Genomic DNA, 24,809 nt, shown 5'->3' with positions numbered 1-24,809 from the left:
TTCTAGAAATAAATGATCTTTCCAAGTTTAATGAAGAAAACATAAAGTACTTATACAGAACAATAACAAGCAATGCATTTGAAGCACTAATAAAATCTCCCCACAAAGAAAAGTGTGGGATCAGAAAGATACAGTGCTGAATTTTAGCAAGGCTATAAGGAACTTACTTCACTCTTACTCAAACTATTCCAGAAAATAGAAAGGAAATAAATCCTTCTAAACCCAGTCTACAAATCTACTATTAACCTACTATCCAAAACAAGCCTATCAAAACCTGGCAAAACAAAGAAAGAAAACTATAGACCAATCCCATTGGTGAACATATGTGAAAGAACCCTCACTACACCGGGGCAAATTGAATTCACTAGCACATTATAAAGTCCATACACCACCGTCTCCCATCCAAGTACTAAACAGACCCAGCCTTGCTTAGCTGCTGAGATCAGACAAGATCAGGTGCAGTTAGGGTGATATGGCCATAGACAAGACACCCTAGTCAAGTTGGTTTCATTTCAGGAATGTGTAAATGGTTCAGTATATGCAATTCAATCAGTGTAATTTGGCACCCAAATTGAATAAAATATAAGAATCATATAATCATCTCAGTCGATGCCAAAAAAGACTTTGACAAAGTGCAACATCCCTTTACACTGCAAACCTTGAAGAAATTAAATATTGAAGGATCTAACCTCAATTTTTAGTAAAGGCTGAACACTAAAAACACATAACAGACATCCTACTAAGTTGTAAAAAATTTGAACACGTTTTCTCTTAAAACCAGAAATGAGACAATAATAATAATAATGACATTAAATTACTACAAATGTCAAGGAGCTTTCTTAAAGTTTTAAAATAAACTTAAAAGCTAAAAGATATAAAACATTGACAATATTTTTTGCAAGAGAATCCCTACAGAGAAATAGTTCTCCCAAACCTGTACATAATTATTGAAAAATTTTGAATAATTTTGTAAAGAAATTGGTTAGTTTCATAGCACACATCATTCTTTAATATATTCTGTAGTATTTTATGTCTAGATAATTAATAGTGACAGTATTCAAAGAAAAAATCTATAGAACAGTTTCAAAAATTATAAAAATTGAAAAAAATAAAATATTGCTTATCAGTTGTCTTTAAATATTATTTTAGTCTTATGATTTCAGAATGAGTATACATAGGTAAAAAGGAAAAAGAAGAAATGGAAAGTATACAAAGGAGTATGTCGTACTACCTCCTAAATAATATTTTGCAAGTTTTATAAGATAATAAAGGATGTTGTAAAATGAACTAAATGAATTAATATAGTACTTGTGTCAAGATCAGTAAGACAAATATAACATGACAGAAAGTATACAAACAGTCCTCAGTTCATGCAATAAACTACTAAGTGATAATTTTGACATTTCAAACATGAAAAAAAATTATATTGTTCTTAGGGATAATTTCCTTTTCTAAGTATAAGAACAAAAAGGAAAAATAAAGGAGCACACTCAAACTTCATAAGGATTTAAAATTGTGTATTAAAAGATGAACAAATTCACAAAGCAAAGATAAAATAAGGAGAGGAGTTATACTTGCCATATTTGAAAGTGTTTTCACCAAGAGTGTTTCCATAGAGAAAGGGTAGTGTTCCAAGAGTAATACAACCATGAACGTGGGCAGGGAATTTATCAAAGGAGGAATGCAGATGCCTTGTGTAATCTCCAAAAACAAAACAAAAAGTTTTCATTCCCAATAATAAATAAAACTACAAAATAACAGAAGGATGAGGTTCTATTTCGTATAGAGCATTGGGCATATGATTTAAAAATCAGAGTGCCAATTTTCATCCAGTATTCAAAAAAGTTTGTTCTTTAATGACAAGAATAACATATAGTAAGGATAATACAAAAAAGTATACAGAAAGTACCCGTATCTTTTGTATTATGTGACAGTTTCTGTACTAAAACAAGTCAGCACTGCCTACTGTGTCAAAACCACCTTAAATAGCTTACAAAAGAGAATGGACAGGTAAATTATACTACATGAATATAAAGGGCTACTCTGTAGTCATTGCAAAAATCCTACATTTAAGAAAAAATTAAAAATATTATATTTTTAAAAATATAACTCTAAAGGTTAAAGTAGAGCTCACAACATTTACAGCACAATTCCAATTTTAGAATAATGAACTATTTACTTACTTATTCTCTCATTTCAAATAATTTCATTCCCATGGAGTGCTACACTGCAATAAAGAAGGATAAACTTGACTCCTTTGTGGGAATGTGGAAGTACCTTGACACAATAAAGCCAAATGAGGTAAATCAGACACACAAACTTAAATGTTGTATGTCTTCTCTTATACAAGAAACTTAATATATAAGTAAAATGCAAAATGAAAGAAAAGAGAGAAAAAGAGAAAAAAGTCACCGTCATTTAGCATGAACAATGTATCTAAATGTTTACTTGGACTTAGTGTAATTGAGTTATGTGTGTTACGTTTTTGGCCCGTTAGTTCGGCTGTAAATCTTTATGGATGATATCTATCTTTATAAGGACTTACAAATAAATGAATCTACTGATGACTAAAAAGTGGAGAAATGAAGTGGAAGGGGAGAAAAGAACGGAGTTGTGCGGTACACATGCCCATTTCCCACTACGAATGTAACTGATCTGTACTGCAAACATGTACTATTAAAAATAAAAATATGGGAACATTTTATCCTCAGTACCTCATACTGCTCTCCTCTGTCCCACTGCTTTTCTGGCCTGTAATGCTGACATTGGGTGAAAATTACATAGGAGAAATTAAATAAGAGAATCGGGGCAATGTGGTAGAATCTCAAAGGAAAGACTAAGAAAGTTATAGTAAAATTATGCTTTCTGAAGCTAGGTAGCCACGTTGATATCTGCAACCCGCATCTTTGAAAGAACCATGGGAGTCAGGTATGACAGGACCATTCTGCAAGTGGTGGTTATGTCTTCTGCAGAAACAGGGCAAAGGCACACCGTGCTGAAGAATCATGAGCAGTGCTCATCGCTGCAAGGATCCAGTGACTTAGGAATTTAAAGAATACTCTGCCCTCTGGTCTGACCTTCTGCCTAGGCATCTCACTCACGGAGCTAATCCAGGAAAACTCAAGTCATTTAGTAATGAACAATGAAAATGGAGTGGGTGTAGCCTGATATGAGACTCTACATGAAAATCTGTGAGCAGAACACACCCACAGATGAAAATCGTGCACAAGCACAACATTGACAGAAATAGTGAAAACAACAGAAACTTAATGAAATATTATAGCATTAGATGGAACAATGTCAAATACAAATGTAGGAACGGGAATAAAGATAGATAGAGATATAGATGGATAGAGATAGATGATAGATAGATAGATAGATAGATAGATAGATAGATAGATAGATGATAGGCAGATAGAGATTTTACCTTGAAAATATAAGGGCTAAAAAACGAGCTCTCATAGGCAGGAAAAAATTAGAAAAGAAAAATAAAATGCATGAAGGAAATAGAGAAAGCTGGCAAGCTGAGGCAGGAGAATTGTAAGGTGCAGCCTAGCCTGGATTTCATAGGGATATACCAAAAGCAATTTCATTAAAACTAGAATTTTACAAATGTATGAATTGGAAAGACAAAGTAAATTTCTACTACTACTAAATTACACAGTTGTGTAGCAGCTATGAGCAAAAAAATGAATTTGTATAGTGGCTTAGGACAAAATGTGAAAAGTAAATTCTAAAATGTAAAGTTGCAATTAATAGATGTCTTATAAAGAAGTGCTTGAGACTTGAAACATAAAAGACAACAAAAACTTGAGCAATGGTCAACACAAGAGAAAAGTCAATTTTCTTCAAACATGTTTCTTATGATCCAGGAACAAATATAAGTAAGTCTATTTGACTTTATTTGTAAATACACAAGCTAATTTTAATGTTAAATGAAAAAATAATGAACAGCTACTAAGAACTCCCTATAAAAACAACAATGAAGTGGAATAGTCCGATATCACTGTATTAGAAAGAGCCTAATGAAAATAATGTGGTACTGTATCAACAAATTAATAATATATGATTTATTTTACCAATACAGTTAAGTAGAACAACAGGTTCATTTTGCAGGTCAATGAGTCAGAAAAAGAAAGTTTCATTAGACAGCAATTTATTTAAAAGACCGTTTTCAATTCCTATCACAAGGGATTATCTAATCTTCTCATAAAAAGTATATATCAAGTGATAAAACTCAGCCATAAAAGAAAATGAAATAGTGTCATCTGGGACAACATAGATGATATTGAAAGATATTATGTTCAATTAAATAAGCCAAGTACAGAAAGACAAGTACTGGAGGATCGCATGCAGATGTGGAATACACTAAAAAAGGTGCTCTCAAGGTAGTTAAGAGTAAACTCAAGGTCCCTAGAGACTGGGAAGGGAGATAGAAGGGAGAGACAAAGAACTGTTGGTGAAAGGGTACTAAGTTCAAGGTAGATAAATGTAAGGTCCAATGCTTTATTGAACAGTAGGATGACTATAAACGAGGACTGTGTACTGTATATTTCAAAAAGCTAGAAAAAACTTTTAATGACTTTGCTGTTACAAAGTGATAAATGTTTGAGGACATAGCTATATTTATCCTGACAAGACTGTATATGCAAACATGAAAACATCACATGGAATCTCATTAATGTTTCTAAATTTTGTATTTATGTATCAGTTAAAATAAATTTCACTAAAATGTGCAGAGATGAACAAGGCAAAAGTAATCAAACAAGAACAGCCAGAGATGTAAGTAATTTATTTAAACAAAGGAATAGTGTCTCATTATTTGCCACCCATCGTTTTCCCCCACACCTACAACACGTGAATCGTTAGCCCTGGTTGGAAATTACACAATCCTGTGGAGCCTTTGGGAATGGTGCAGCTAGTTAAATTACTGGCTCTCAGGCTGCTAAGAAATCTCATTCAAAAGCATGACTGAGTAAAAGGCACACAGCTAAGTGTTAATTAAAAAAAAGGACAAAACTGAAGAGATATTTGATGTGAAATGGGCACAACAGTTTTGTGCATTCTCTAGCAACCCTTGCACAATGACAATCTCAGGCAGATTTTTTTCATAATTGCATTTTTGAGAACAGTTAAGGCTTGAAGAAGTTGAGTGACACATCCAAAGGGATAGAGCCAGTAATCCCCTGTTGTGCTAAAAAAATAAGCAGGAACACTGGCCCAAAAGAATAGCTATGGAGCAGAAGGCAGCAGCAGAGGGAAGCCGAAAGAAGGAGCGCAAATGAGCTACTGAACAAACCTGTGAGCATGCAGAAGTGGAGATTCTCAGTTGCTGCAAGTTGCGAGGAAGAGTAAAAGCCCAAAGTGGATTTTGGTAAAGCAAAACAGTTTCATAGTGGTAAAGTTATAGAGAGTTGATACTTGTTACTATGAGCATATTTTTATAGTTAATGTTCTAATTAAACTACCTGTTGTATTTTAGACTTATAAGATTATTTCCGTGTTTCTTTAGTTATTTCTCCAATGCCTAGTCAATAAGACACTTTGCTATAAGCTGGCGACAGACATGGCAGGGTAAGCTAAATCAGACACTGTCCCTGACCACAGAGTTAGTGTATCAAGTTGACTGGTGGTAGTGGGTAATTATGCAATATTAATTCAACAAAAGTGTAGTGGGAGGACTCTTAAGGTGCCTGCGATCCCTGCCTCCTGGTTTTCTTAACTTTGTTTAGTTACTTCCTTCTTGACTATGGGTCACACCTATGACTCTATCCAAGAAACAAGGGGGCATTTGGGGTAGACAAATTAAGAGAAGGCAAATAGACTCAAAGCTAGATGTGTGGTATTAAATATACCTAACGAACAGGGTTGCTGACGCAGCCCATCAGGAGCTGAACATAATTGAGAAGGTTGAAAAGCTGAAAGAAATGAAACTAGAGACTCAAGAGGAGATGAGATTTTAGTTTTATCTTTATGAATATTCAGATATTTTCAAAAAAGGTTGTGGAATAAGACAAGCAGAAGAAAGAAAATAACAGCTCCTTATAAAGGCCATTTGTATCACAAGTAGTTCTCTAATAATCATTAGTAAATGGAGTATTTATATTCCAAACCTGGAAAACAATACATATTTATATAAAACATGGAACAAATGTTAATATCTAGATGTGACAGTGATGTCACTGAACTTAGTGGTGAGTGTGATATTTTAAAATCTAGAGCCATTGGTGATAAATAGTTCTGCCGCACTCATCTTATGAGTTGTTTTCTTTCCTTTGTGTCTTTATTCTGATATATTATTAATAATCACCTCCTTATTTTAATCTTTTGTGGTATCTATCTTCAATCTTAGTAAAAATTTGAATGTTACTTCCTCTGGAAATATGTAGCTTTTTAAGATTAATTGCTGTACATTTTCACTTGATAAAAAGGAACTTGATCTTTTAAATAGGGTATTCTAACCAGAAGATGACATTTTGTCTTAGTAAAATGTATTTATTTTCTCAAAATCTCCTATGAAATAAAGACTTCTTGGGTTTTCTTCTTTTAAGTGACATGTTTTAGATTACTCAATATTTTTAAGAACATCAGTGATATAACTTTTCAAATAAGACCCCATGATAATGTCTGGTTAGCTAGATAAAAGTTTTGTAACACATTAAATAAGAAAATAAAGAAAAATGTTATTTAATGAAATAAAATATTGAAGAGGTAAAATATGATTCCCAAATTACCTTCCTACTGACAGAAAGCAAAAAACTTGAAACTTTGTGATTGATAACTTCTCAAACATGTAGCTAAACTCTTATAAAAATAGTCAAGGAGGCTTAACGTGGAGTAGGTTAGAGAATGTGTTCTTTTTTCCAGATTGAATTTTTTAAAAGGTCTTAATAATTTTGACACTAGAAAAACAAAATGACAATTGAGCTTTCTTTAAGAGACAGCTTGTTCTAAGCAGTCACATTGGTTTAAAAAATAATCCTATGAAATATATGTTATTGTTCTCTACATTATATAGAGGAGAAAATTGAGCCTTTAGAGGATTGATAAAACAATCTTTTTCTACACCTTTTAATTGTTGAATCATACATTTTGATATTAACCATTATGAATAAGGATATCCTAAGTAAATGCAAAATGATTAACTCAGGTTTTTGAGAAGGTATATTGATAATTCTGTAAAAGTCATCTTCTCTAGGTTATTTGAATGCATTTCGGATTTTGAGCTGAAAGAATGCTAAACTAGATTAGAGAAAATGATACTAAAAATGTCACATTCTTTTAACTAGGGACAGCTCATCCCACACGTAAAAACAACAACATCAGCAATAGCAACAGCAACAACAAATCTGTTCTTTTGACATTTTCTATTCTTTAGAATCTGTGTAGTCAGTTATCTTTCTCCAAAATGGATAAATCTAGACCTCTCATTTGCTAAAGTTGAATAAACATCATTGTTTCTGTAGTACACCTTGATGGTTTTGCAAATAGGGCCCTCTTAAAGTCTTTTAAAAAATAAGAATTTTAAGAAAACTCAAGGTTAAAATGTTATCACATAGAACCTAGGAGAAAGTTAAATTCATCTTAAAAGCATATAACTTCAAACATAGGAGAGGTAAAATCAGAACAGAAAAGAAATTTAATTTAAATGAAATCTTGGCATGGAGTCTAAAAAATTCTAAGGTTAATGAAGTAAACTTGAAAACATTAAATTAGTTTATAAGTAGCTATTATTATCTGGTCATAAATCACTGGTAGAATTGAATTTGAACAAGAACAATTAAGGTGTTATCTCATTGTACTTGTACTAGAAATTCTAATCTGTTCCCATCAAAAGTTAAAAATCAAAAGGAGAGTTAATTTACTTAGAAAGGTGATATTAACAGGATCTTGAGAAAAGCAAGGTATTGGAAGAGAGCCAGTGAATAATAAAAAGTAAAGATCTTAATGTCCTTATGTTCTTTGAACATCATAAATTACCTAAAAGGAGTTTCAAATAAATGCTGTCAAATGAAAAGTGTGACTGCTATAAAGATTATGCATCTTTTAAGCATAATCTGTTTCAATATGAGAAAGCCACAAGAGATCTACTGAATATAATTTTGGATGCTAAGAGTTATGGAATGAAATATCCAAAGTCTCGCTGATCTCTTTAACAAGACTTTACTGGCAGGATCTTCAGTTTGAATCTTTAAATATTTTACGTACTGATTTAATTTAACTTATTCTTTAAACCACTTCCTATTCCTCACCCCAAACCTCACTAAGACTAATCAAAACAATTATCCCAATTTCTTAGCACAAGTTAAAATAAACCTCCAGTATCTAGTTCATCTTTGAGCGAAACCTAAAATATAAGAAAATTTTGTTTAAGAACATATATATTCATGAAAGACTACCTTCATAACATTCTTCAATTTGACATGTTCTGGCCTTACACTTAACAATTTAAGTCTGTGTTTAGAAGTAGGAACATGACTAGAAATTTCTTTTCTTTTCTTTTCTTTTCTTTTCTTTTCTTTTCTTTTCTTTTCGTTCTTTCTTTCTTTCTTTCTTTCTTTCTTTCTTCCTTTCTTTCTTTCTTTCTTCCTTTCTTTTATTTTTTCTATTCCCCTCTTCACTCTTTTAAGGTCAAAAACTATAATTAAACATAATTGCCTTACTATTTTCATGGCTTTTAAAATGTGTTGAATCAGACAAATTAATATAGCATTGCAAAAGCGTGGAACATGTGAGTGCAGTATAATTGTTTATTCTTAAAATAAACAAAGTCTGCAAACGCAGTTGGGGATAAGTTAAAATATCCGTCATCTCAGAATCCTCTGTAGCTAAACCTCAAATAAGTTGCTTATTTTACTCATCAAATAATCATGCTTTATGGAATCAAAACTTCTACGAAGATTGTTTTGTACAGAGAGGAATCTGAAATTTAGTTTTTCAGTAGTTCTTATGTATTCTTAATTTTTATAGTAAAAATGTTAGCAATTTGATTTTTAACAATATATAACTATGAAGAGATACCTTTCCTCCCACGTTTATTGTGGTACTATTTATAACTGCCAAGATATGAAATTAACTGTCCAGCAATGAATCAAGAAAAAATGATACAGATACACAAGAACAACACTGAGTCCTAAAATAAAGCAGCATATATGGAAACTGGAATACATTATGAGAAATTAAATGAGACAGACACAGACTGTCTCATTACATGTTCTCACTCCTATGTTGACACTAAAAAGTGTTGATTTCATAAAATAGAGTACAATAGTGATCAGTAGAGGTAGGAAAAGGAAATGGTGGGTAGTAAAGAGAGATAATGGGTTCCTAAATAGAGTTAGATAAGAGGAAGAGATTCTAGTATTCTACAAAACGGTAGGGTGACTCTAGGCAATATAAATGTACTACATATTTTAAAATAGCTAAAAGAGAGGATTTTGAATGTTTCATTACAAAGAAACAATAAAATTTTAAGGTGAGGATAATGCTACTTGCCCTGATTTCACCATTTCACACTGTAAACATATACCTCAAATACTCACATTGTGCTCCCAAGCATATACAATTGTCATGTCATTTTATAAATAAAAATACAACCCCATAAATACAAATACACAGAAAACACTCTTCTATATGTAGGAAAAGCCAAAATCTTAAAGTTATAGTAAAATTTCATACAAAGTTGTCTGAATTTACAGCGATTTATTGTATCCACCTACCAAAAAAATTGGGGGGGGGTCATCTTTAAGTGGGAGTCTTAGTTTCTGGGTATTAAGTACCAGGAATTCACCTTAATCTGATATTTCAGTTTTATCACTTCAGAATTAGAGTTTAAATGCTAGAAGAAACATTCCAGAGATCCCTTACTGTTTACTTTTCTAATGAGCAAAGCAAGAACTACAGAGACCTTAATTTGTAACCTTGTTCCACATGAACACTCATCTGTTCCTTTCTGTCTTCATAGTAATAACAAAATGTCTTTCTTGGAATATAAGGACCTCAGTAATCTGTTCTTGGCTGATAAATTTGTGAAAACAACCTGCCTAGAATTTCTCCTCACATACACACTTTTCCTCTTGGGTCTGAATTAGGGATACTTCCACAGTAAACTTAAATTGCCTTGGAAAGGTTTTATCAACATTTCTTTCCTTGCATGCTCAAACTGATAATTTACAGAATGTTGTGATTCATTCATATCTGTGTCTCCAGTACTCTGCCTACTATTATGTCTAAGGTAGATTATCAAAATCTATTTTTAGCTGGTAAATCATGACTTCTGAACAATGACTTAGCATTTCTTTGTTCAAACATCAAACTCATTTTGAATATGGGAAAAGTAACTTTTATAATGTTATGGTTTGCATCTAAAATGTCCTTAACTATTCCATCTGTTCAGCGGCAGGGCATTTGGAAGGTGATATTCATCTGTAGATTGATCCATAGCTGAATATACTGTTAGGATGTGAGAGCCAGTTGAAAGAAGTGGGCCATTTGGGTCTTGACATGGAAGGGTACAGTCTTGTCCCTGGATTCTCTATTACTCTCTGCTTTTTCGCCAACCTGAGGTGGACAACTTTCCTCTGCTGTGCCCTCCACCATGATGCTCCTGCTTTGGAACCAGATGGCCATGGACTGAATGCCCTAAAATTATGAGCCAAATTAAACCTTTTCTTCTCTTGTTGTATGAGTCAGCAACTGCTTCTTGACACAAGAAAACCCATTATCACAGATAAAGGCAGGGGTTATTGGTTTGCTTGTTGGTATGTCCTAAGCACTTTAAAAGTTGCCTAGAATATTGTGAGTGCACAGCCAGTATTTCCTTAATGAGCACACATACAGAACAAGTGCATTATGAAGAGGTGAATTTAAGAAGTATAAGTCAGAATTTTTCTGTAACGTGCAGTGCGCATATCATGAGAAACTGAGGATTTGTTTTTTGTTGATGGTTGCTTTAAACAAGTGATGATGAACCATTTAGAATCAAGTGCCCAAACTGTAACCCAAAACCCACTTACTTATCACAAAGTGCCAACACTGCAATGAAAACTGAATACTGAGGATTGAGTGTGATCTAAGGCTTGATATGACAGGACAATAAACAGGCAGAGTATGTAGTGCTAACTCATTTTTAATAATAAAGATACCTATTAATTTCTACTTTATAAAAATATTCATCTTGTCACAATTTTTATGCTTTTTTCCTAAGTCAGTTGATTTAATTCTACTCTAGAAAGTACTTTGAAAAGATGTAATGAAGTTCAATTAGTTTTCTTCTCATTTGGCTACATTGTAACTATGAGTGGAACACTTGGCTCTGTGAATCAATTACCAATTACTTCTTCAAATCTCACTCTCCAGGACACTTTTTCAAATAGGTCCAGTGAACTATCAATATGGTAGGCATACTCATATAAAAGCACTTCTTGAAATAATAAATTTTAGTTAACAAAAATTAATTTCTGAAGTTTTAGAATAATATCTTATCTTTGGAAGAGTTAAGTCAATGTTTTGTGTAGAAACATTAACAAAAAGTCTTTCAAAATTTTCTGAATGTATTTTCTTGAAATAGTTTATTGTCCTAAAATATTGGTTTATAATATTGGTATTCCAAGCACAGGGACAGACTGGTGTCTCTCTCTGGGACTTTCAAAAGAACTACTTGACATTTGTTCATCAATGTTGATCAAAAACTCTTGAAGAATTTAAATTGTGTGCAGCTAATTTTCATGGATATATTTGGTCTTCATAGAAACATATGGAAATGCATATTTAATTTGTCAGTATTTTGCAAATCACACTCTCTTCGGGATAATTTGCAAAGTAAAAATGTTTCCATATGCTAGAACATGGTTTGTCTCTTATGCTGACAGTAAAGAACCATATATTCAACACAAAAGTTTATAAAATATTTTCTTGGGCATTGAATTATCAAAGTAATTAATAAAGTCATTTTGCTGCACTCAAAGAATTTAGAAATAAGATTCTGATTTATATATAACTTTTTCATTAACATTGGGTAAGCTAAGATCAAGTCTCAGTGATATCACAAGCCCATTGAAGAAGAACGCCATATGGCCTTTTTCTGCCTAAATTATCATGGCCAATGCCAAATTTTCTGAGAACCTGACCAAAGCTGATTGGAGCAGTTAATGACATGGGAACCAAGTCAGGTCATAGGCCAATTGTGGGAGTGACAAGTAAAAGGATAATTCCTGCCCAATCAATTTTACTCCTGTGGGAAAATAAATACAGGTAAACATATTCCACATTCTACCCATATATCAGGTATATGTATCATTACAATGCACTTTCACCCTGGCCCTTTTGAGAGTCCTAAAGAACCAGATGGACATATGTATTTTCTACATAGTAAAATACATAAAAATAAAAATGTATAAAGATTTAGCATCAGCTTCCCATAGTTAACTGTTAAAAAAAAATAAAAAAAAACCTCTGTAGATTTGAAAGGTCAGTTTTGGGGACAAAATAAAGTAATTAAAATAAGAGCTGAAGCTCTTTGACAAGTTTTACTTTTCATGTCTGAAAGGATCATTGACCTCATATATCTTCAGAGACACTAGACTGCAGTTTTAGAACAGAAAATAAATTCTGAGCTTTCAAAAGACCTCACTGTTCTCAAATTAATGATTTTGCCATTATTATCTGAGAGTAGTGATATTGAAAAAGTATGGCCTTAATGTATCATTTAATAGAGATAATTATTATTTTGGCTTTCTTTAAGATTTGTGGAGACAATCCACTTTCTGGGATGTCTTCTGTTTTTCTCAGACAGAAGATTTCTTTCTCTCAATAAATTCTTCCTACTCTTAACCTCCATTGTCCCTAGAATTTATTTCTCAATTTTAAAGAACACAAACTTGGTGCTTCAGATGTCTAGCAGGTTGGGACTTTCATTCTCCTATACCATTTGGAGGTCTTCCACCAAGGTAATTGGATGGAGATAAGAGTTTGCTTTTGTTTCATAGATCCCGGATTGTTACTCATTTAGGTAATCAAAATTTTTATGGTGTTATGTCTTTGCCTATTTCTTATAATTGGTCATGCTTTGTCTCATATAATTTTATTAAAATGGTGATAAATTTGAGTTGAAAACATGGGAAGGTTATAAGATTATAATGCTTTTGCATAATGCTTTTTTAATATGACAATTTATTCTGATTTTGTAAGTGTTGCATTTAGATTTAGTTGCAGAACTTACTAGTGTTCCTTATTTTACCTGTTTAACTTATTTTTCTGCTGTGCTTTATCCTAGATGACAGTGCTAGGAAAATGGAATATTAGAGCATCCCTTTACAGGCTTTGATATAAAATAGTATAAAAATGGGTCTTTTTAAATGAAATCTATTTCATATTTAGAAAATATCAATGCCTATTTATAAATCATGAAACTCCTTCCACCAGTTAAAAGACACTAGTTTAGTGGCCATTCTTAAAACTTGGAGGACAGGTTTTGCTGAGACAGACTGGTTCTGATCATCCTCCACACATTAGAGGAAATGCCAAGTCTGTTTTGCTTTAGTTTTTTTCTGGTCTGATCTTCCACTGTTAAAGATGCAACCTTAGCTCTTTAGATTCCTCATTCTCACCTTTCTAGGCTGAGAATGATTACTCAGGGGCAAATTGTCTCTGTAACTAAGTGAGCATGAGAGGAGATGAATTATTTTCTCTGACCTTCCAATCTTTTCCTTCCATTTTGTACTTTTTTTTTGGAGGCATGTAAGATTAGAGAGAACTCTAAACTGTTCCAACCATTTCCTCTTATCCAACAACTAAGTGAAGCCCATAGAAAATGAGCTTTAGCTAACTCCAAAGACAAAGAAGTCATCTTACTTAGATGAGGGCCACATACCCTATCTCTGGATCAGATGAGGCATCAGAATTTTGCCCACTCAGGAGAACAAACATAAAAGCCATGTCCTGGCTTAGCCTGAGAAGCTGCTCAACCTGAGACACAGAAGAAAGAGCTGACTTCTGGGTGGATCCAGAAGGAGATGTTTCCAAAGCACCAAACTTATGTGACCAAAACACATTTAGCCTAAGGAAGGATCTTCATCCTTTTCTCTTCCCCTCCTAGGTCTAGTTATCATTTATGTGTATAGGCAAATACTTTGATAATAAGTTGTGGTCTTTGAAACCTGTACTTTAAACTTAGAAAGCACTAAGTAATTATTTTTCCCAGGCTTTAGCCTATCCTTTATAGAACATGGACATATAGTGGTTACTCTTCCAGCTAGTTAAATACTTTTAGAGCAGCTGCCACTCTTAAAGCATAGGATAGGTTTCCCCAGCATCTCTTTGGTGAATTCCCACTGAAGCCAGTGGCCAATGGGCTACTGACCAAACAGACAGCTGAATTTCTTTATGGAGACCAATCTCTGGTTTTGTGGAGCAATAGAAACTGAGAACAACTGAGGTGTTATGGCCAGGGCTGCTCCCTGGTGGATACCCAAATGTTCTTCAGGGAAACTGGCTCTCAACCACAGAAAAATCTCCACTCACCTATCATACTTTTCTCTTACTACTACTAAGTCAGAAACCACAACTTTTCACCAACTTATTGGGATTTAACTTTAAAACAATTTTGTGCTTAGACCATAACTCCCTCCAGAAATCAGGTTGAGGCAGCTTGTATCAACTGTTTGCTTTTTATGGAGGAAAATAATTATTGGAGGAAAGGTTTATATTTGTGTTTTACATATGCTAAGATAAGAAAGAGGTTTTACTCAGCTTTTTCTTTTGTGTGTTCATAGAAGACTAATAAATGCACCTTTAGTAACATAAAATGTGATTGTGAGATGATAAATATAAGTTTAACCTGTGAGCCTAAGAGATATAAAATATTTTAAGTGGACTTAAAAGTGAAGCCTTGTCTTGCTGTTAGAAAAGGTTGCCTAGGTGATTAAGTAGGTAACACAAGTGCCTTGGCAGCTTCTTTACTGGTGAAATCCTCCAAGACACTTGTTTGTTTTGCTTTACAAAGGTGATCTCCTCTGCAAGATAAAAGGTGGTGTTTTTTATCCATTTGCCTCATCTTCTTTGAAATAACCAAAAATCAGTAGGTTAAGACAAAATAATACTTCATTCTTTTAATCTTACTGTTACAGTTGAGGCCAATTGCAACTTGTGCTTATAAGAGTAAGTTCACCAGCTCCCAGGGAAGATGATATTGTGCACCACTATAAGGGTGGATAGGCTGGTAAATTTTGTTTTCTGTTCTCTCTCTAGATGGCATCCGCCTGCCCTGGAGTGTAACCTACTTGAGGGATGCCACAAGGGTATAGATAGAAATCAAATAGAAATTAAAAGGGATGCCCAATTTCTTTTTACATTTCAGACATGAGATACTCAATGTCAAAGTCTTTTACTTCTTTGGAATACATTCTTAAGCACTGGAAGATGTCTGACCCTTATCTGTTGAAAAAGCACTACTTGATATTTTTCTGCACACATGTATGGCCCGCCTACTGCCTAGAGACAAAATGGAATGCAGAGGGAAGTATTAATTATGATTATATTTTACAACTGGAGTCATACTGTGAAAAAGAGAGAAAATGATCAGAAAAAGATTATGTTCAAACTTTTTTACATTAAGAAGGTTATTTATGCTCAAAATATAACTATAATCCATACATGACTATTCATGTTCATATGTCTTTTTCTTTCATATGACCCTGGTAAGTACACTGAGGTCTTTAGAGGGTTTACTCAGACCCATAAGCTAGACTGTAAAGTTATAATATTAAACTTAAATCAAATATTGGCTTCTAATGAGAGACAAGCAACATTACAAACTGCTATTACATTTGGGGATGTATATCATATTATTAATTTTAGACAGCCAGAAGATAGGCAGCCAGGGAAACTACCAGTTCCCATTGGAGCTTAAGCAGTCCCTACCCAAGACCCCTGCTAGCCTAACAGCCAGACAGGAGATTGGAGCAGGAGACATTTTAGGTTTGTATTCTTGAAGGTCTAAGAAGGACAGAAACCAAGTCCTCTACTTATTTTAAATTGTTAACTATTTATAAGGAGAAAGATGAAAACTCCTTCACTTTCTTAGATCATATATAAGAGGCAGTGGTAAAACGTATGTCCACTTCCCCTGATTCAATAGAAGGACAGTTTATGCTTAAAGATACATTTATTACCCAGTCAGCTCTGATATTAAGAAAAAGTTACAAAAAATAGTTTTTGCTCCAGATAGCTCACTTGACACTTTAGTAAAAACTGCTTTCTTAGTATTCTATAATTGAGACTGGGAGGAAGGCAAGGAAAGAAAGCAAGGAGACCAAAAAGTGGCTCTCTTTTTGTGGACTTTAAAAAAATTCTAAGTCTGATTCTCAGGGCTCCAAGAAGACTTCAATAACTATTAACCTCACCTGCTGTTGCTGTCACAAGCCAGGCTACCTGAAGAGAGATTACTTTAAAAGGTTCCCCACATTGTGCCCTAACTGCAAATGTGGATGCTGGAAGCAAGACTGCACTGTGAGGTGGAGATCCCAGAGCTCAAACTCATCTTTCCAGCTGACCTAACAAGACTAAAGGGGGGGCCCTCTGCCCTCTCCCACTGGCCAGACTATCATCTCCATCTGTCATCTCCACAGAGGAGCCCTGAGTTATCATGGCTACATGGGGAAAAGAAATCAGCACATTGCTGGGCACTAGCACATGCATCTTTGTCCTTCTTTTCAATCCTGACCTTCCTTACAGCCATTATATCTCAATAAAAAGGAATCACCAGATACAAGGTAACTCACTTAAGCTATAACTTGTGTAACTTTCTCTTTACCCATTCCTTTTAGTTATGTATAAAGCTCAGCTCCCATCCTGGGGGAGATATTTTATCCTATCTAAACATTGTATATATATCCATGTTGCCAACTAGTTGAAATGATGCTAAAACTGGTTTAAAAAATACAATATATATTGTTGACTATGTACAATAACAAGTTTTTCATTGGTCAGAACTGTGTTGTTAGAACCTGTTTCTCATAAGTCATAAAAATTTTAGATATAATTATAGTGGAAACTGGAAGGACTTAAAGCAAAATATCAGACTCCTTCAATAGAGGAATCTAAGAGCCAGTGAGCTACAGTTGGGATTCCAGTCCCTTAGAACAATTTCTGGATTTACTGGCAGCTTGATCTCACTCATATGCCAAAGAGTAAAGGAGTTCAATACTTATTAGTCTGGGTAGACACCTTCACAAAGTGGGTTCAAGCTTCTCCTTGTAGAACAGAAAAGGCACAAGAGGTGGCAAAAATTTTAGTCTTAGAAATCATCTCCAGATTTGGACTTCAGAAGAGGTTGCAGAGTGATAATTGGCCTTCTTTTAAAGCAACAGTAACACAGGACGTCTCTCAGGCACTGAGCATTCCCTATCACTGCCATTGTGCAAGGAGGCCACCATCATCTGGGAAGGTAGAAAAACGAATGAGACCCTTAAGAGACAGCTTCACAAAATGGCTCAGGAAATCCACCTATAATGGTTTCGCTACTATCTTTAGCTCTCCTTAAAATTAGAAATACACCTCAAATTCTAGGCCTCCGTCCATTTGAAATACTTTATGGATCCCTTTTCTCACTAATGATTTTCTCTTTGATAGAGAAGATGCCTTACTAAAAGATGTCACTTCACAGGCTACATTCCAATAGATTCTTCAACAAAGCTCAGCCTGAAGCAAAGAAAATCCCATATTCCAATCCAGAGACTTTATACTGGTAAAGTTTCTTGGCTTCTCATCATTTTACCTAGGACAACTTTGGAAGGACCATACAGTGTGATCCTTCCAACTCTGTCAGCTGTCAAGGTAGCAAGCCTGGACTTCTGGATACAGCACACTCAACTCAAAGTCCTAGGAACTAGAGACTGTCACTGAGTGTGACAAACCATCATAAGAATACTCCTGTGAACCCAGAGAAGACTTAAGATTCTTGTCCAAGAAAAAAACAGTCTTCAGATAAGTAATCTAAGATGTTACTCTTAGCCCTTTTACTAATCATTTTACACTTAAGGAAGAGTGCAATTCCTTTACAAGGCGGACACAAGAATATGCATAGTCATTACAACATCTTGCTGAATATATGGCCTGCTACCCTTGTTGAGTACATCAGGACTTCCTTGGTGGGTAACCCCACTCCAAGGAGATGATTAAAATAAACTGCAAGACTATATTGATAAGTTTTGAAAGAGCTCAATGGTTCATAGTTTAGACCATCAATAAAGGTAACTGAGTGGGCTATAAACTATACTCTTCATGGCCTGAACATAATAGAATTTTTTTCTAACAATGCCATAGAAGTCTCTCTATAGGCTCTAGTAAGACCTGTTTATCCTGAGGGCCAACAACCACAGATATCAATATCACTACTTTCAGATATGGGATGATTATCTATGGTTAACCCCCACTACAGGACATCTTAGTGGAATGGCTCCTTTAGGCTGAGAGCAGAAAAATCCCTCCTATTCTTATTGGCCTCTCTACTAAACACTTGGGATGGACACCCCCAATAATGTATACACTCAATAACTTTACAGGCTGAAGACTGTTTGCAATAGACTGGTTTAGTCACCCTGGAATTAGATGGGAAGCCACCACTGGCACTCATTGGTTGTTCAGAACCAATTTGTGGCCCTGGATACCCCTTGGGTGGCTAGGAAGATGAATTCTGGGATTTGCACGGTTACAAGACAGAAATGTCAAAAGTACTGACAAATGGGGGCTGGGGATTTAGCTCAGCGGCAAAAGTGCCTGCCTGGCAAGCGCAAGGTTGTGAGTTCGATTCCCGGTACCGGAGAAAAACCAAAACCAAAAGAAAAAAAGTACTGACAAATTTGCAAACTTGCTCCACCTCATGATCTAGATGAGGGTTTAATCGGTATGATCATTTGGCTTCTATCTTTATCCTATCCCTAGGGTTAAAATTTGTCATGCAACACATTGAGACCTTAACTAACTATACTCAGTGGGTCTTAAATAACACGATGGCAAATGTCTATCTCCTGAATGAAGTAAAATTAATGAGGTAAGCCCTCCAAAACTGGATGGCATTAGACATTCTAACAGCAGCACAGGGGGATACTTGTGCAGTTTAAATGCTGAATGTTGTGTATACATTCCAGATCCTTCCAGTAATATCTCAATATTCGAGATATTAGAGGACAGGTTAATGACATGTCAGATTCTGAAATTCCCTGGAACTTTTCCTTATCCTCTTTCTGGAAAACTATTCCTGGCTCCTCCTGGTGGAAAACTTTTTTGGTTATATTCTTAATTATCTCATTGATTTTATTATTTGGCCCACACATACTTAACTGTTTCTGGGGCCTTGTCTTCTGCAGACTTAAAGCTGTCCATCTATTTAAGACAAGAACACCTGACATCTATTGAGGGCCTTTAGATAGATCCTCTGTGGATTATCTCTGATGATCACAGCTATGATTTCTTCATCTGGAAATAACCAGATAGGTCTTTGATCCTTGCCCCATCATGTCAGTTAGGGATACTTCAGAGGCAGGAATATTATAGATAGTTAAGTTAGGTGGAAATATTGTAAGCAGTCAAATAGGGCTGGGCTCTCAAGAGGTCAATGCAGAAAACAATTGTGGCTGGAGGCACATTCACTGAAGGTCAGACTTCAAGAAGGAGAAGAACTACTCATCCATATACTTCCACAAGGGATGAACAGCAGCAATTGATATTCTAAGTAGGTATCAATGACCATGGGTGGAGGACCAAAGATCCCTAACACACCCCTTCCAGCAAAGTGCTTTCTGACCATGTGCACTTGCTAGGTGACTTGTTTCCCTATTTGATCCCCATTGAATCAATATTACCCTGACAACTATACTTGTTGTGAATTCATTGGTTGATCATAGTTTTGTCCCACCTCACACCCATCCTATGATTTGCCATTGGATTAATATTACCTAAGTGATGTACTTGTAATCTTATTGATTGGTTATAGTTGTGTCACAGCTTAAGCCTGCTTCATATCATGGCTTTGCTCAATGAAACACCCTGGAGAAGTGGGGTTTGTGGGCAACCCACTTTCTGGGCCCCCTTCTGTCCCTCTCAGACAGAAGCTTTCTGTCAATAAATTTTTTCTACTCTTAAAAAAAATTGAGATAATTTCCAGAGATGAAAAATTAAAAGATTATTTACTAAATTTATTTAAACTGTGATCACATCTCAAAACAAATGTTATTTTTATGATCATAAACCAAATTCACCACATGGGAAAATTATCAGAGAAATACCACATAGCAAAAAAAATTAAGCTAAGATAATGAAGAATCCTTTAACAATTATTAACATAAAATCTTTTCCAAATGAAAATGGGTGTAGGTTATATTTCATGATTCATTTACTAAGTTTTTTTCAGGGGATTTGTTTAATTTTAGGTCCTTTAGAGGGACACTTAGAGGACTAAGAATGAAGCTTAGTGTGACTCACTTTGCAAAAGTGGCTGACGCAGAATTTAAAACAATTCTGGCTTTACCACTGTTTATGGTTTCTTAAATACTGTAGACTAGGGATAAAGGGCAATTTTATGATAATGAGATAGGCTTTAAAATGTTAAGTCAATAACTCAGATTCCATAAAAATTCTAGTGAAGGGAATAAAAAGGAAAGGCTCACTTGACATATACCTTTAAGAAGTGCCAGTTAAGTAATTCTTTCTTTTCTTAATGCCTCCTTAAATTCATGAAATTTATGAAGTGAATCTCTCTTATAGGCCACAACTTCCACTTTCAAAATAACAGAGAGTAAATTCATTTCCCTGGTTAACATTGCATTCTATTTTATAGAAAATCTGTGTCTTTAAATTTCCTTTTCCTAGTGCAAGCTGTTCCTAAGCAGCTCTGAGCTAGTCACTTCTGCCTCCACGGTTCCCAGGGAAAAATTATTCTGAGAATTTGTCCAACCACTAATTAAAGTTTTCCCTAGGGCATACATACTGATTTTGTATTGTCTGTCATTTATACTACTTTTTTGACTATTTAAATGATGTTTCTCTCAATGTTTTGTTCCATATTTTTTTCCTTCAAGACAATTTTAAAGTTTATAGAAATATGTCTGCACAAAAGTGTGTAGAGGTAGTATTTGTTCATGTCTCCCTAGTGAGCGCAGGATCATCCCTTGTCCATGATTAAGCAACAAGTTTCTTGGAAAGATACAAGAGTCTGAACAAAATAAAATGTGATCTTTACTGTATTTAATTCTTGAGATACAAAAACACACACATGCACATGCACACACATATGAATAGAACAGACATATCAGAAGTCCTCATTATCCGATGACAAATGTAATACGTAGGAAAAGATCTCCTAAAGTAAATTAAAGTTGACCACAAAAGAGGGAAAATAGTTGAGATATTATCTTTAAGTATAAATGTAATTATTTTAATGTATATTTTGATAATCTATTTAGATTAATTTATGATATCCTAGCTGTTAAAAGCAACAAATTTTCATGACCCATGTTTATCTTTCTTTATCCAGAAAAATGCTCTATGGTGTGTAGACCACATTTTATTTATCCATTCATCTCTTGATGAATGTATGTGCTCTTTCTATGATCTAGGTATATGAAATGTACTGCTATAAACATGGGTATGCATGTATCTCCATAATATGATGTCTTTAAGACTTTCCAGAAGATACCTAAATGGGAGCTAGTTGAGTTAAATGGGATGTCTAGTTTTAGTTTGTTGAGGAAGTCTCCATGCCACTTTCATAATGGCTGTACTAGCTTACATTCCCACCTTTGGTGCAGAAAGGTTCATTTTTTTCCCCCACGGTCTTTTTAGTTTTGAGTTATTTGTAGGAAAATGGATGTACCTTGAGAACATCATGTTAAGTGAAATAAATCAGACACACAAGCTTAAATATCACATTGTTTCTCTTACATGAGAAACTCAGAGTAAAAAAAAACAAGGAGAAAAATAAAAGATATATAATAGAAGTGCGGGGACAGATCATTTTTTAAAGGGAAGGGGATCAAGAGATAGAGCGGGGGAAGGCAGAAGGAGATAAGAGATGAAAGAAAGAATTGGGGTGTGTTAAGTACATGTACCAACTCCACACAAGGGATGTAAATGTTAGGTTCTACACAAGTGTAATAAATTTATAATTCCAGTGTTCACTGTAATGTGTATTTTGATTAAATATTATAGTAAAATATAACCTCTTTCATATTATATTTAACTTTCTATCATGATCTTAAAGGTGATAATTTTAGAAAGACTTTTTGAGTCACTCCTGGTTTCTCTCAAATCATTGACATTCAAGTCATTTCCTTCTCGTGTAGCTTTTCAAATTTCCTCTGCTTTACCCACAAACAGCTCTATTCTCATTGTCCTTAATTTTATGATTCAGTAGCTTTCCAACTTCACTTGTGTCATAAGAAATCTAAATCTCGTAGAAGGTTTACTTTGTGATCCAGTTTTCACTGTACTATATGGTATTTATGCAATTCTGGAATCAGGAAAAAACTAAGACTGGAGCAATGAGTAAGGACAGATGACAGTACCAATTGGGAAAGGGTCTTTAAGAAAGAATTTTGATAAATGGGTAGCTCATTAGTGAATATTTTTCCATGAAGACGATCTTTATTACCTTACTTTCTGTATTGAGAAAATGGAACAAGATTTGGATGATCAGAAACTCTTGAAATTTGCAACAAAATGAAAACAAAAGCAACAAAGTAAGTTGAGAAAACTGGAAATGAGAGTTAATGTCTTCTACAAGTCATACTGCAGAAATCATGACCATGGCTAACATACTCCTGGGTAGGAGCAGCGAAGGCTGAGGTTTGAGAGAAGTAATGAAAAGGTGAATGAAGAAATCTTATAAAATACAGAGGAGCAATTACTCCAAAGGGAGCAGAACAAACAGAACGATACCACAGAAACTTAGAGCTAGGAGGCTGATGTCAAAGACAAAGGGAAGTGACAATTTGACTTTATAGCCAATTAGAAGTCATAACCAAGACGTCATCCACATTGGGACTAAACATTTAACTCCAAACTCAGGCTAAATTATTAGACAGATGCCGCTGGAAGCTTAGTCATAGTTTAACTGAGGATTCTGCAAAAATGCTAAGAAATTGAGCTGATACTAGTCTATCCTCCTCCAACGCAACAGAAGTCTTGTCAGTTCAAACATTCTGCCACTCTCTGCCACCTGTATCTCTTGTGCCCTCAGATGTTACACAGGGCATCTTATCTAGGTCCTCAACAAGGACTTATAAATAGCAAGTCAGAAGGGATGACTAAGAAACCAAAGTAAGATTTAAATTATTTGTTTTTAATTTTTTTTCTGGTACTGGGAATCGAACTCACAACCTTCGCTTGCCAGGCAGACACTGTGCCGCCGAGCTAAATCCCCAGCCCCAAGATTTAAATTATTGATAAATATTGGGCAGGAGATTCAAGCAGGAGATTCCTCAAAAAACTTAAAGTAGAAATTCCATTTGAACCAGATATTACCGTACTAGATATCTTTCCAAAACAATTAAAGGCACTGAATAACATGATGTATATCCATGTCTAAAGCAACAAAACTCACAACAGTTAAATTAGAGAAGCAGCCTACATGCTTACCAAAAGATTAATAGTTAAAAAATGTTATTTGTACATAACGGAGTGCTAGTTTGCTAGAAAGAAGGATAAATCTGAGTCTTTTGTAGAAAACTGAACACATTGTGAAACCTCAACGTTGAGTGAAATAAATCAGACATACAAGCTTAAATATGGTACACTTTCTCTTATATGAGAAACTCTAGGTGTAAATAAAGAATAAAATAAAAGATAGATAAAAGGAAACGGGGAAATAGATCTTTTGAAAGCGGGAAGGAGACCAAGAGATGCAGGGAAGGAAACAGAGAATTAAGACTGGTCATGCGCGTGTACAAATAACCAAAATGAACACAGTCATTATGCCTCCCAAATACGTTATAATAAAAAACTAAAAATCGATGGCACCTACGAAAAGGGAGGAAATACATGGAGTTGAAATACACCAAGTCTGCACCCTTCAGGACATATTTGCATTAAATGATCTTCCAAAATAACTTTAACAGCACAGCTGGGGCTAAGCTTATAATTTTTAAATCTTTCATCCAAAGATTCTTGATGTATATTTTTATTCTTAGAATGTCCTAGGACATTATATAATGCATGTTTTTTATTGCCAAATAGGAATCTGCATTTCTGAGCTCTGAAATTTGCCTTAAGCATGTACTGACTTCAGCCTGGCTCTTCAACCTTTTCCTTTAGCCTGAAAATTGCCCGTCACAGGAAAGATGACTTAAGCCCTTATAAAGCCTGAAAAATACTGTTTTCCTATTTAAAATTTACAATCAGATATCTCCAGCAGAGGGTGGCTATGTGCTGGCATGACTTTAAATTACAGCATTTTCATCCAAATCTTCGTTAGGCTTCATTGTTGGCCACTCAAAGAAGCTCAATGAACACGAGAGAGAAATGAGTATGTCAAGAGATCAAATATAACAGAGCGTTTGGAGGCTTGTTAGTCCAGAATGGAAAGTGAGCAATAGCAGGTTTCCAGAGCAGTGATGGAAGAAATATTTATGGGTCGTATGACCTACTTGTGTTTTTCAGAGCAGAATCTCTATGTTAGAAAAAGAAAAAGGAAAATGAGAAATAATAGGATAAAGGCAGTATATCTCATTGCAGCAAATGGGGTCCTGGAGAAGAAACTTTTTATGGAACGTAGATAACTTTGGACACTTTAAAATCAACAGGGTAAATATTGCACT

At 34.6% G+C, this 24,809-nt stretch overlaps 1 protein-coding gene across 8 annotated transcripts in view; it reads right to left on the bottom strand.

Moving 5' to 3' along the window:
- Kynu (kynureninase) overlaps positions 1-24,809 on the bottom strand; it is a 116,627-nt gene that overhangs the window by 15,339 nt on the left and 76,479 nt on the right. The gene's annotated exons all lie outside the window — the stretch shown is intronic.

The sequence above is a fragment of the Chinchilla lanigera genome, unplaced genomic scaffold (assembly GCF_000276665.1).
Source record: "Chinchilla lanigera isolate Chin_1 unplaced genomic scaffold, ChiLan1.0 scaffold00039, whole genome shotgun sequence".
In the NCBI taxonomy this organism is placed as follows: domain Eukaryota; kingdom Metazoa; phylum Chordata; class Mammalia; order Rodentia; family Chinchillidae; genus Chinchilla; species Chinchilla lanigera.
Note: the sequence above shows the minus strand (reverse complement) of the source record. Positions and strands in the feature narration are given on the sequence as shown.